We start from the raw sequence: 13,423 nt of genomic DNA, 5'->3' as shown, positions 1-13,423 counted from the left end.
TTTTTGCGTCGAGGTCATAGACGCATCGGTCCAATGCGTTCGTTTGACCTGCCTCATACTCCCTCTCCCTAGGAAGGTGGTCCATGCCAATCTCTTGGTCAAAGCCGGAATTTTTTGTGCCATGATCAATTTTCTCTATGTAGTAGTTCCATCTGGGTGTCATCCGTGTGATGATAGGATATATGAAGGGCCTTCGGGTCTTGGACTAACTTGACTGAGTTTTGCAAGAAACGGCCGAGAGGGCTAAAATTTAGAAGAAGAAGAATAGTTTTTCCAACTTAAAAGTTTTTGTCGAGGGGCCTAAAGTACCAAGGGACACACACACACACACACACAAAAGATTGCGAAGAGCATGCTGATGTGGCAGTTGTATGGAAATTCCGGAAATTATGCTAGCATGCTAACATGGCACTGTCGTACAGAAACTAAACAAATATCACTTACTGATGACCTGGCATTGTTGTACGAAAATCTCGCTTTTTGCACTCAGATGCTTTTGATTTTAAGTGCTTTCAGGACTAAAGCTTTATGGCTCTGCTTTTGGCATCCCTTGTACTATTTATAAGTGCCCAAGGGCCACTTCTTGAGAGCGTATGGACGCAGAGTCTTGAAGAGAGTTGTGTCAAAGGTGGCAGGAGAAGATGCAATGAAGACAAGAACTGGCTCGTGATTTGGTGGGTACCTCGATTTTTTCTAGAACACCTGCAATGCCAAACACATGAACAAGGCACACATGTGGAGAAGAGAGATCATTGAGGTAGAAAGAGACATGACATCTCTGAGAGAGAGAGAGAGAGAGAGAGAGAGAGAGAGAGAGAGAGAGAGAGAGAGAGAGAGAGAGAGAGAGAGAGAGAGAGGCTCTCCAACTGATAACAATCTGCTCATACAAGTGACCAAGGGTGGTCCGGCATAGAGCTGACATGCCCAATGGAGACCCGAGGTGCATACAACTGCGGACTGCTATTGACACTGCCAACTGCTCCTGCGTACGAGACCACATGTGCATCACCTCCAACATGCTCTGAGAGCATAGATCTGGTGCATCTTCTCCTGTGGCTAGATCTAGATGTGGATCTACATCTCGATCGAGGAGACCTGCTACTCCATGGGCACACGGCCTGTGAAGGGCTGCCTCGAGGAGGTACTACACTGTGGAGAAGATCTCTGAGCATTGCATCTGTTGCCCACCAAAAACGCTAGGACTGAGTGTTGCTCTCTAGCAAAGGGAGAGAAAATGCTGGGCTGCATGGATAAAAACGCTAGGGCTGCATGCCCCATTTGCTCTTTGTACCTCGTAGGGATGTACCCTAGGGGCGCCGTGTGCTCCCAAAGCCCGCACACTCCGTCTCCCAAAGCGCTCTTGCCCTGCCTACATACCTGACAGAGACCAGGTCGGCCAGCCATCAACCAACCCTCACAACTTGGGAAATGTAGGAAAATAGGTTGAAAAGGCTGCAAATGCCGTGTGGGCTATAGGGAAAAATACCGACAGGTGTGTGAAAAATACTCCCACCCTGCAGGAGCCTGATGGCCATGGAACTGAGCCAAAACCCAAGGCTAAACATGGCTAGACACAACCTGACATGAGAAACCTAACTCACATTGGCTGGACAAAGCCATAAAACAACTCTTGGGCAAAGCCACAAAACAACTCACTTCCTAGCACGTGTCCCTAGGAGAAATTGGGACGGATTGGATGAATCCGGAGAGATGCCTGAACGCTAACACCCCCTCTCAGCTCTTAGAAACGAAGTCGGACGAGGAAGCTAGAGTGAGCAATCTACAAAACTTTGAGGTCGAACAATACAAGGCGCCATAGTATCATCCAATCACTACCCTTGAATTTTGAATGACGTCTGGGAAGTACTATGCTGTACGTTGAAATTGAATCCAGCTCTAACAAGAATCTCCTCAAGCCAACCAACTCACAAGTCACACAACCAGCATGTGCAGAAGGTACAGATGCTGACCGCTCCAAGAGTATGTATCAAAACTGAGGGTGAATGCATAAAAGATTGGTATCCGGATCATATCCCAACTCTAAACTGCTCCACCCTCGAGGAAAGAGTTGGAAATCTGCACCTCCGGTGATATATCACATGCCAGAAACTCCAAGCTTCTATGGAAGTCCAAGGAAAGGGACAACCAAGGCTACTAAGAACTATATGTTCGATAACAAGGAACCAAAGACTGCACCAACGATCATATACAATGATGAACTGCAAACTATATCCATAGGAACTTTATCGGAATTGAGAGTGAAACTGTAACTGATCTACAGTTGTCTAGACACATCCCCAGGAAGTATCACTCCACTCTTAACATCCAACAGAAAAGGAACACACAACAATACTGAGAGTGCAGCTAACATGGCAAGATCAAGAGACCCTGCACCCAAGCTCTGTAAGAGAAGAACAAGGTGCTATAGAAAGCCACCAAATAGACTGTCAATCCTGTCCACTACACAAGGAACCGCAAGAATTGTATGAAAGTAGTGTGAAGTAGTGTGCACAAAACTCACTCCGAAGCTGGCTCCATATCCCTCTCTGAAGGGAGAACACCCGAACATGGATAACTGTCATAACTCTCCAACAGTCTCTGCCTGTGTAACTGGATCACTTGTGGTAGGTGAATCCCAAAGGAAAATAATGTACCTGTGGACCTGGAATCAATTTTTGGAGAACCAAGAAGACTTGACTCCCCTCTTTGAAGAATGCCATGGCTAACTGTAACTGGTTCCTAGTCCAAGAAGGACCACTATCCACTTGTAGGAAATAACATGCGAGTCTAAGGATAAGGGAAGTAGGTGTGTCCTAAATGGTACAGTCTCCAGGGGCCAATCTGGAAGATGAAACATAGGAATGATTGCTCGGATGCACTTGGAAGAGCAACCGTCACACCACAAATCTGAAAGATGAGGCAACCACCGAAATGGCTAAGGAAAACATCCACCAAGATACTAACTGCACTGTGGGCTGAAAGCACACCATTCAAAGCCGCAAGGAATGGGCAAGGGAAATCAAGGACTGGAAGACACCCGTGGTACTCCGTTGAAGGAGCACCAGAAGTCGACCGAAGATAATAACCCGGAAGTCCCCTCTTAAAGAGAAGTATTCTCAAAAGTATGCTCTGAGGTAACAACTGACTCGACCCACGTCAAAACAGAGCAAACACTGTCACTGAAAGCTCTAGAGCTAAAGCTGGCAACTCCCCCCAAGATAGGAAGGCCATCTCCCGCTCAATCCTGGGAAAAGAGAATAAGTACCACCAGAAAGAAATCTGAGACAACCTGGAGTAAAACTGCTTCCTTTGTAACTGAATAGCAAAACCTGAATCTCATGGAACTCGAGACTCAAAGAGAATCACACCTTTGGTTGACTGCTAAGAATAGGAAGACCTGAAAGGTCGTCACCTGAGGATCATGTTTGCCAAAGAAGCTGTCGAGGTCCAAAAAGAACCTAGCTACTCAAGCAAACTCCGTGAGATCAAACCAAATGTTTGCCACATCTCTGCTTCTGCCAAGATCAAACCTGTAGGTACAATCCAATACAATATGCCAAACTGCATACATATTCGAATGAGCACATATACTCTCATTGTTGTAACTTGCTTCCTTAAAATCTGCAACAAAACTATCCTTTGTACTTGTGCTAAAGAGAACATACCCACAATTGAACTATGCAATCAATATCCAATACACAACATGATACCAATACTCAAGGGAGAGTAAAGGAACCGGCTCGCGGAACAAGCCTGTGAGGAACGCTGGGACTGATTTGTAACATCGACTATTTTGCATTAGAACTGCACCAAGGCTGTTTCCACATGGATCACATTGAATCACAAAAGGTTTCATAAGGTCTAGCAAAATTTACCAGATCCAAAGTCATCTTTTCTTTCAAGTGTTCAAAAGCTAAAATTTTCTTGGCTGTCCACTTGAAAGTAGCTCCCTTCCCTTGGAGTGCATGGAGTGGAGAAGCAATCTTAGCAAAAATTTGGATAAATCTCTTGTAATAGGCACATATGCCTAGAAAGCTTCGAATGTCATGTACGAACTTCAAATCTGGCCATGACTTGATTGCTTCCATTTTAGTAGGATCCATACGTACCCCATCCTTTGAAACAATGTGCCCAAGACAGTGAATGTCTTCCAAAAATAATTTACTCTTCTTCTCATTAATGAGTAGCATGTTCCTATGTAGCTCATTGAAAATTGCAGTTGAATGATTTCTATGCTCCTCTTCAGACTTCGAAAAGACAATCACGTCATCAAAGAATGTACCCCACGAAGTTTCTATGTGGTCTAAATATTTTGTCCACCATTCTATTAAATGTGGCAGGAGCATTTGTGAGACGGACTGGCATGACAAGAAATTCATGGAGACCAAATGTTGCCTTAAAAGGAGTCTTAAGAACATCTTCTGGCCTGATCCATATGTTATGGTTACCCACTTTTTACATCTATCCTGCTAAACAATGACGCTCCTTCAAGCGGATCAAGAATATCATCTATCCTTGGCATGGGGAGCCTGTTCTTGATGATAGTCTTATTTAAAGAACATGGTAGAGTGATGACTTGCCAGGCTACTTTGGCCCGGGCTAACTGAGTGTTGTATCTAACCAAAGAAAGTTCCTGATCAACCTCTCTAACTGGCTGATACAGGAGCTCGAGAAGATCCAACAAGATGTGATGTACCACATAGTAGCCAACAGTAAATGGTTGGCCACCATAACTTTGCCTGCCAAAGAGAGCCGTGCCGAACTCCACTGTAGCAACTTCCTTCTGATGGACAAGAGGATGGGAGTGGTCTGCTGCTCAGGGGGCAAGTCCAGGCCAACATGACAATCCAAGTAGAGAACTGCAGTCCTTGGGGGAATCCATCTCAAACCCTTGCCTGGTGACCAACAAGGTGTAGGAGCACTCTCAACCCAGAAAGAAACTATCTTCCTCCAGTTGATTAGTGCGCCTGATGCACAACAGAACACCTCGAGAGCTTGCTCACACCTATGTAGATTGGCCCCTTGGCCCTCCAAGTACAAAGCTGAGTCATCGGCAAACTCAGCATCAAGAAGCTCATCTACCCCAATAGGGAGCTCAAGACCACGTAGGCCAACTTGCTGAGAAGTCAAGAGTGTGCTCATCGCCTCAGCTTAGAACAAAAAGAGGAAGGGGGCAACCTTGTCTGACTGAACGCGTGAGCAAGAAGCGCTCCCCTCTTCCCCTTGCCAAGAGCACCTGACTGTGCGCACGCCTATAGAGAGCTGACACACCTCTGATTCAAGCATCTGTGAAACCCATCATGTGTAGAGTGCCCTCCAGCAAGTCCCAGTCAACTCTGTCGTAGGCCTTCTTAAAATCGAGGAGTATCACCAAATCCTCTCCTCGGAGAGACGCGAGGGCAGATGCCTCCCAAAAAGTGAAGATGTTGTCAAGGATACAACGGTCCTTGACAAAGCATGTCTCGGTCCCATGTATAATGCTCTATAGTGGCTTGATCCTCAAGCTCAGAGCCTTTGCTAGTATTTTGTAGGATGACTTGAGGATGGTAATGGGTTGCCATTGTCGAATCTCATCCAAGGAGCCGCCCTCCTTGGGAATCAGGTAGATCAAGCCCTCACTCATGCTGTCAGGCATCTCGTTAGTGTGCAAAACGTACTGGAATGCACTGCAAAGATATGAACCAGCAAGTCCCAGTATTTCAAGAAGTTGTTGGGAGTCAAACCATCCTCCCTTGGACAACTACCTCGGGGGAGTACTCTGAGGGTCTCATGGAGCTCCTCTAGCTGGAGGGGGAGCTCAAGTCTCTGTCGCATCTCCTTGGTAACAAGGAAAGGCATGTGCCCAAACGCGCTCTCTGCATGCATCTTGGCGCTTTGACTGAGGCTCAGCTGACAATAGATCGCGGTAGAAGTCATTATCCTTAGGCTCTGAGGCAACTGATCCGTCAGGTCTCCTCAGCTGACTAACACTTGTGTGCGCATGGCGTGACCCCACTATCTCAAAAAACTCTTAGTAACTGTCACCCACCTGGGTCCACTGAGATGCCTGTCGATGAAAGGCAAACTCGTGACGCTACTCCTCAATGCTAGTTAACTCCTGCGTAGCTTGCTGCATTTGCTCCTCCAACCAGGGACTGTTTGGATGCTGCTCCTGCATCCTCTGTAAGGAAACAAATTACAATGCCCCGTCGAAGACGCGTCTCCTCCTCCCTGGTTGCAACCAAGCGAATTGTAGACTCCTGAAGGAAGAAGCGACTAAGCTCTGCCAATCCAAAGGCCACTCTACCAGTAGGGGTGTCCTGCATGTCTAGACTCTGTGTCCAAAGTGCCTCCACTCGCTTTCTAAGCTCTGGATCCAGCAAGATCCTCTCGGGGACGCGTAGCATTGCCCCCCCCCTCCTCTCTCTGTCTGTCACAGTGAGAATCACTGGCACGTGGTCGGAAAAAGTAGTCGATGCAAATAGATCCCCCCGAGCGGGTTCATCCATATCACCTTGGCCGTCATCTGTGGAGACTTGAACTCTATCTGGTAATACCCTCTCCCGAGGATCTGGACATCGGTGATCTTGCCCACATCAAGGAGGAGTCGGGCTTAAAGTAAATCCCGAACCTCGCCTCCGCTGGGTCGAGTACCAATGATCTTGCAGATAACCGAGGTGGTTTGCAAGCGTTCCACCTCGGCTAACAAGCTCGCTTGCTCTTCTGGCGAAAAAGGAAGTTGAAAGGTCGGCTCCGCGGTGTCGAGCGAGGGGGCTTCTTTGGAGTCGCTCTGAGGTGGAGCAGAGGCCGCCATTCTATGTCTTTTGCCGTAAAGAAGAGGCGGAATTAACACCACCTTGAAAGATGTAGAGACATATTTCTATTGGCTGAGGCTAATGTGGATGACTTTGTTCGCAATTCGATAGTGTGCCAAAAGGTTAAGTTTGATCATAAGTCATTTGGTCTCTTACAACCTTTACCAATTTCTTGCTGACCTTGGGAGAGTATAGCAGTTTTTTATCTTCCCAAGACTTAGAGTGGACATGATGGTATTTCGACCGTCGACCGATTTAGCAAACATGCTCACTTTATTCTGATAAAGAAGACAATTAAAGTTGACCATTTGGCTAAGCTATTTGTCTAGCAGATTTTTCAGATTACATGGTATGCCTGAATCTATAGTCTCATATAGAGATCTCCATTTCACGAGCTTGTTTTTTTTTTTTCCGAGAAAAAGATCCTTCTATTAGTTAATAAAACTACCCATAGGGCTACAACCACCTCTACTAGAGAGGGCTACATCAACCATACTCTCCCAATGTGAAAACAACATATGTACAATGAGGGCTAAATCAGGAGATGGGAGGAGGGAAAATCTACACAGGTGGACAGTAGTGCCATGTGAGCTCAACCCGGACCATGGTGAAGAAAGGCCCAGGGCGCGAGAGTTGAAGGAACTCCTCTTTGCTCTTCCGCATGCTGTCAGAGCTGCCCTGAAGTCTCTTGATTTGTCCCCTGAGAGTATGAATCAACTCCAGCCAAAAATCTCGAGCAGTCTCCCCGTTGGTGGCACCAGGTGAGCCTCGGGGATGCGGAAGCAATGGACCCGCCAAATGAACCAGAGTGTCAGGCCACAGACAAGCTCCCAACACACCTCTCTCTCTCACTGCACCACTCCTGTGGGATAGGCCACAGACAAGCTCCCAACACACCTCTCTCTCTCACTGCACCACTCCTGTGGGATAAGCTCTGTAGTAGACTGGAGTGTAGGTTGACCCCCCTGTATCGCTATCATCCTGTTGATGGAGGATAGCTCAAATTGTAGTGCAGTGCTTGTGAAAGTGGACCAAGCAGCTGCCCCCCAAGTGTACTGTCGTGCTGTGGACAGAGCTGGCATCAACCGAAGGACCCGAAGTGAGACCTGTTGTGCCATAGGGCAGTCCCACAAACAATGACGTTGACTCTCCAAAGGATGGTCACAAGCTGCACATGCTGCGGAAAGGCCGCTATGTACTAGCCAGTCCCTCACTACTGTAGCTCTATGTGCAACTAGCCACTGGAACAAAGTGACTCGCTGCGGCTGTCTAGCGTCCCACAACCTCGCCCAAAAAGCTGACAAGAACTCAGCTATGAGACCCTCCTCCTGCCAATGAAGTGCTGCAGCAGGACGAGCCTCTCTCCGTGCTGCCAATATGTGACGTCCCAGTCGAACAGTGTACTGAAAGAAAGGGACCACTAGATGGTCAATTGAGGACAAAACCACTCTCCCAAGATTTCCACTGCACTTGTACCAGTGGATAACTCTCCCAGGTCCAAAGTCTCCAGTGGCCTGTTTTAAGAGCTGTTGGGTCAGGCTCACAACGAAGCGATCCTCCAGTCTCCTGCGCAGGCCAACTCTGCACATCTCTGTAAAGATCCATTTGATGGAAGGTCTCCAAGGGCCTCCTACCTGAGGCACTTGAGCTCTAAGCCGCTGAAGCAAAATCTCCTTCCAGGGCTCCTCCTCTGGAAGCAGGCCCCTGACCACAAACTTCCCAAGAAGGGCTTTGCTGTGCTGTACTAGGTCTATGATCCCCAACTTCTCTTGAGAACAAGGTAGAGTGATGACCTGCCATGCTACTTTGGCCCAGGCTATCTGAGTGTCACGCCTTGACCAAAGAAAAATCCTGATCAGCCTCTTTACTTGGCTGATGCAGGAGCTTGAGAAGATCCAAGAAGATGTAATGTACCACATAGTAGCCAACAACACGTGGTTGGCCACTACAACTTTGCCTGCCAAAGAGAGTCGTGCCGAACTCCAATGGAGCAACTTCCTCCTAATGGACAAGAGGAGGGGAGCAATCTGCTCCTCAGGAGACAAGTCCAGGCCAACGTGACAACCCAAGTATCAAACTGCAGTCCTTGGGGGAATCCACCTAAGACCCTCACCTGGCAGCCAATCAGGCGTATGAGCACTGCCAACCCAGAAAGCCACTGTCTTCCTCCAGTTGATCAGTGCGCTTGATGCACGCAAAAAGTCTCAAGAGCCTGCTCACACCTGTGCAAGTTGGCCACATGGCCTTCCAAGTACAAAGTTGAGTTGTCTGCAAACTCAACATCCAATAGCTCATCGCCCCGAATAGGGAGCGCTAAGCCGCGTAAACCAACCTGCTCTGAAATCAAGAATCTGCTCATCGCCTCCGCATAGAGCAGAAAGAGGAAGGGGGCTAGAGGGCAGCCCTGTCTGACCGAGCGTGTGAGCATAAAACGGTCTCCTCTACCTCCTGCCAAAAGCACCCGATTGTGTGCACGTCTGTAGAGAGCTGACACACCTCTGATCCAAGCATCTGAGAAGCCCATCCTACACAAAGTATTCCAAGAAGTCCCAGTCAACTTTAACGTAGGCGTTCTCAAAATCGACAAGAAATATCACCAGATTCTCACCTTAGAGGCGCGCGAGGGCAGACACCTCCCAAAAATTGAAGATGTTGTCAAGGATACTGTACTCCTTGACAAAACCTGTCTGGGTCCCATGTATAATGCTCTCTAGAAGTGGCTGAATCCTCAAACTCAGAGCCTTGGCTAGAATTTTGTAGACTGAGTTGAGGATGGTGATGAGCAGTCGATGCCGAATCTCCTCCAAGGAGCCACCCTCCTTGGGAATGAGGTAGATCAAGCCCTCTCTCATGCTGTCAAGCATCGTGTGCAAGATGTATTGAAAAGCGCTACAAATGTCTGGGCCCAACAAGTCTCAATACTTTAGGAAAAAACAAGGAGTCAAACCATCCTCACCGGGACAACTACCCCGGGGAAGTGCTCTGAGGGCTGCATGTAGCTCCTTTAGCTGGAGAGGCAGCTCAAGACTCTGACGCATCTCCTCAGTCACAAGACAAGGTATCGGTGCCCAAACCTGCTCTCTGCATGTATCTCGACGCTCTGACTGAAGCTCTGCTGATAGCAGGTCATGGTAAAAGTCAGTAGCAACTGCACGCATATCCTCTGGCTCTGTAGCAACTGACCCATCAAAAGTCAGTAGCAACTGCACGTATATCCTTTGCTCTGAAGAAACTGACCCGTCAGGTCTCCTCAACTGGCTGATACTGGTGTGCGCATGACGAGGTCCCACTACCTCAAAGAAAGACCCAATCACCCTGTTACCCACCTGAGTCCACTAAGATGCCTGTCGATGGAAAGCAAAGTCATGACGCCTCTCCTCTATGTGGCAAGCTCTTGGCGAGCCTGCTGCAACTGCTCTTTCAACCAAGGACTGTCTGGATGCTGCTCCTGCATTCTGTGCAAGGAAGAAACGCCCTTCAGAGATGTTGCTCCTCTTCTCTCGCTGTAGCCAAGTTGAGCAAGTCCAGAGGCCACTTTGTCAGCAGGAGAATCCTGCGTGTCCAAGCCCTCTGTTCAAAGAGCCACCACGTGCTCTTTGAGCTCGGAGTCTAACAAGATCCTCTTAGGGATGCGTAGCAATGTGCTCCCCCTCCTCTCTCTTGTCTATCTGTCACCGTGATGATCACTGGTGCATGGTCCGAAAAAGATATCCCAGCCAAGATGCAAACTGACCCACCCAAGTCACTAGTGTAGAAGCGATCTGTCCAAGATAGATTTACTCCTCCCCCACTCTGCGGTCCGAGCGAGAGAAGGCCAAGTTGTCTGGGGGCGTCACAAAGCCGGAGTGCTGCCAAACATCTGAAACCCTCAAAGTCATACGTAGCCTCTCCCAAGTTGCCAACTTAGCTCCGTGCACAGTAGCATGGCTACCTCCAATCCTGTCAGAGGGATCCTCCAGCATGCTGAAGTCACCCTCAATGCACCATTGCTCTGCATGCGGCATAGACTCTACAATGTGAGACCAAAACTCTGTACCTGCTCTTGCCACATTGGGTGCATAGATGTTTAGGAAGCCCAAGAGGTAGCCGTGAACCTGCATAGTAATCCACTGAGCCCTACCAGGCACAATAATATCTCTGCCCACAATGGCCTGCTGCCAAGAGTCCGCAATAGTCATACATACCCCTCCTTGGATACCACTAGATCCAAATGCAGCTGACCAAAATGTCTCAAACCGCCCACGCAAAAGCTGACCACATCGTCTAATGCGGCTCTCACAAAGATGATGCTCCTGCAACATAAGAAGGTCAATCTCTCCGCCCACAAGGCAGAGCTGAAGCCCCTGACGCAATCGACCCTGCTGGCGCTAAAACTGGGTTCCGCCTAATCCCTGAACGTTCCATGAGACAATCCTCATGGGGAATAAGAGAGGATTGATACTGCAGTAGCAGCTAACCGCGCTATCTTCGAGGCTGGCTTGGATGGGGAGTAATCCGCATCCGAGCGTCCCCGAGATAGGCGTTACTGCAAAGACTGTCTAGCCCTGGCCCAAGAAGAGCGTGCCGTCCTCTTCTGTCCAAGAGTTGTCATGTATGTATACATACCATGGTGGGCTCTGCCTGTCAGCAAAGAAGTGTACCACAATTTGCCTAAATCTTGTCGAGTCTGGAGGTGTCACTGAGAACTTGGCGAGCGGCCACAAAGTCTGTACTAGGTCTATAATCCCCAGGTCTCCCATGTGGTGAGAGAACTAGAGGGCGTGTGCATGTAGCCACTCCAACATTGAGTCCAGAGTCCACTCAGACTGGTCCCTGCCCCACAAAAGGGAAAAGAGAAGCCAACCGCCGAGTCTAGGGCCTTTATCCCTCTAGCTTCACGAGCTTGTTTTGGAGGGCAATTTGGGAGAATATAGGCACAAGGCTTAAATTCTTGTCCTTGTTTCACCCACAAACAGATGGGTAATCGGAGATCGCCAATTCGGTGGTATTGGACTTGTTAAAGTTGTACATCTTTGATCAAAAAATTCAATGGGAGAAGTATTTGCCCTTGGTGGAGCTTGCCTACAATAACACAATTTAGAAGCAGATTAGTATACACAGGGTTTGGACACTGCTTTTGCCAAGATATGGGAGGCTCTGGAGAAGTCTCAAGCACGGCATAAGAAGGCAGGAGACAAGCATCGACGTGACTTGTAGCTAAAGGAAGATGATTGGGTGCTAGTACGGTTCGAGAAGGCACGCGTATGGAAAGGGAAGGGTAAGGAGAGGCTTTTTCCAAAGATAAGTATGCGATACTATGGAGCTTTCTGGATCCAAAAGAAGATCAATGATGTATCCTTCAAATTTAAGTTACCAGAAGATACTTGGAAGATTTACAATGCATTTCATGTGAGTCTATTGAGACCTTTCAAAGGTGAAGTGCTAGTGGACAGGGAGCCAGAGGAGCAGCCCGAAGTGGAAGAGATAGAGGAGATTCTCGTTCTTGAACAGGTCCTGCCTCACTGGGAAAGGAAAGTGGAAGGTAAGCTGACACGCTCGTATTTAGTCAAGTTCAGGAACTATCTAGATGCCAAGTGGATGGAGGAGGACCTAGCAGATACTTTTCAAATATTAGAGCTTTACTTTGAAGCTTTTGGTTTAGCTCCGACTATTCCAAGAGTTACCGATGAATCAACAGGTTGAATATGGTGTGGTGTGTACTGTAGACAGGGGAGTTACTCCGGTCCTTTTTCATAGGTTACCTTGATGGAATAAAGTCACTGATTTCTTTTGAGATTTTAGGGATACCGACGGGCTAACGATATTCTATTGAATGACTTTATGTAAAGAAATACTTTGAAATGAGACTTCCAAGTTCCTAGGATAAATCTGTTACATGTGCTCTCTCATGTGTGTAGTGTTTGAGTGCATGTTTGAAAGATGAAATGATTGCAACATTTCTGTCTTGTTCACCTGAGGGGTGATGTAGATACAATACGAATGAGATTTAACAATTAAGACATCCATGAGAAATCAGCACGGTCTGGATGTGATTTTTAGATAAGTTACAATAATCATGGTTCTCATCTAAGATCCTAACGGGGATAGTGATGTGAATGTGATGTATCATGTCAATGTTCAGTGATTGTCGTCTTTGTGCGAGTGCTGATGTAAGTGGTCTCGTACGTCACTACTTAAGAGTCTGTGTTTGCTGAACTAGTTTTTGTCCTATGTTTGTTTTGCAGGTGTGATAGAGGGCGATTACAATTCTTTCAAGAGGGGGGGGGGGGGTATGGCCTTGATTAAGAGGTTTGCCTGACCACCTTTCTAAAGTGAGAGTATCTGTAAGTGGAAAATGGGCACAATGATCAATTGTTGTGGGGCTCAACATTAGAAACTCTAATCCTAAAAGCCTTCACATATGGCATTTTCTGTGTCAGCTTGCCAACGGCACAACAACTGAAGTAAGCAAAAGATGGTAGGAGGAAATGAGATGGGCTCATATGATCTCATGCACAAGTGGGGCAATGGAACCTGCCATTGGTTTGTTACCATGCACTTGGAGAACTTTTGTATCCAAGAAGCAGCTATGTGTCCCTTGACTTTGGGCCGAAAATTGTGCAAGTTTTCCGTTGTCGGTTTTGAGGTTA

General features: G+C 47.6%; 1 protein-coding gene across 1 annotated transcript in view; it reads left to right on the top strand.

The window, feature by feature from the left end:
- LOC147433781 (pentatricopeptide repeat-containing protein At3g02330, mitochondrial-like) overlaps positions 1 to 13,423 on the top strand; it is an 80,986-nt gene extending 67,563 nt beyond the window's left edge. The window contains exon 4 of the mRNA XM_086490390.1: positions 13,019 to 13,423. The gene's annotated coding sequence lies outside the window, so the exon portion shown is untranslated. The remainder of the gene's footprint in view (positions 1 to 13,018) is intronic.

The sequence above is a fragment of the Adiantum capillus-veneris genome, chromosome 19, assembly GCF_014529385.1.
Source record: "Adiantum capillus-veneris isolate H3 chromosome 19, ASM1452938v2, whole genome shotgun sequence".
Classification (NCBI taxonomy): domain Eukaryota; kingdom Viridiplantae; phylum Streptophyta; class Polypodiopsida; order Polypodiales; family Pteridaceae; genus Adiantum; species Adiantum capillus-veneris.
The sequence above is the reverse complement of the archived record's forward strand: the minus strand, read 5'-3'. Positions and strand labels throughout refer to the sequence as shown.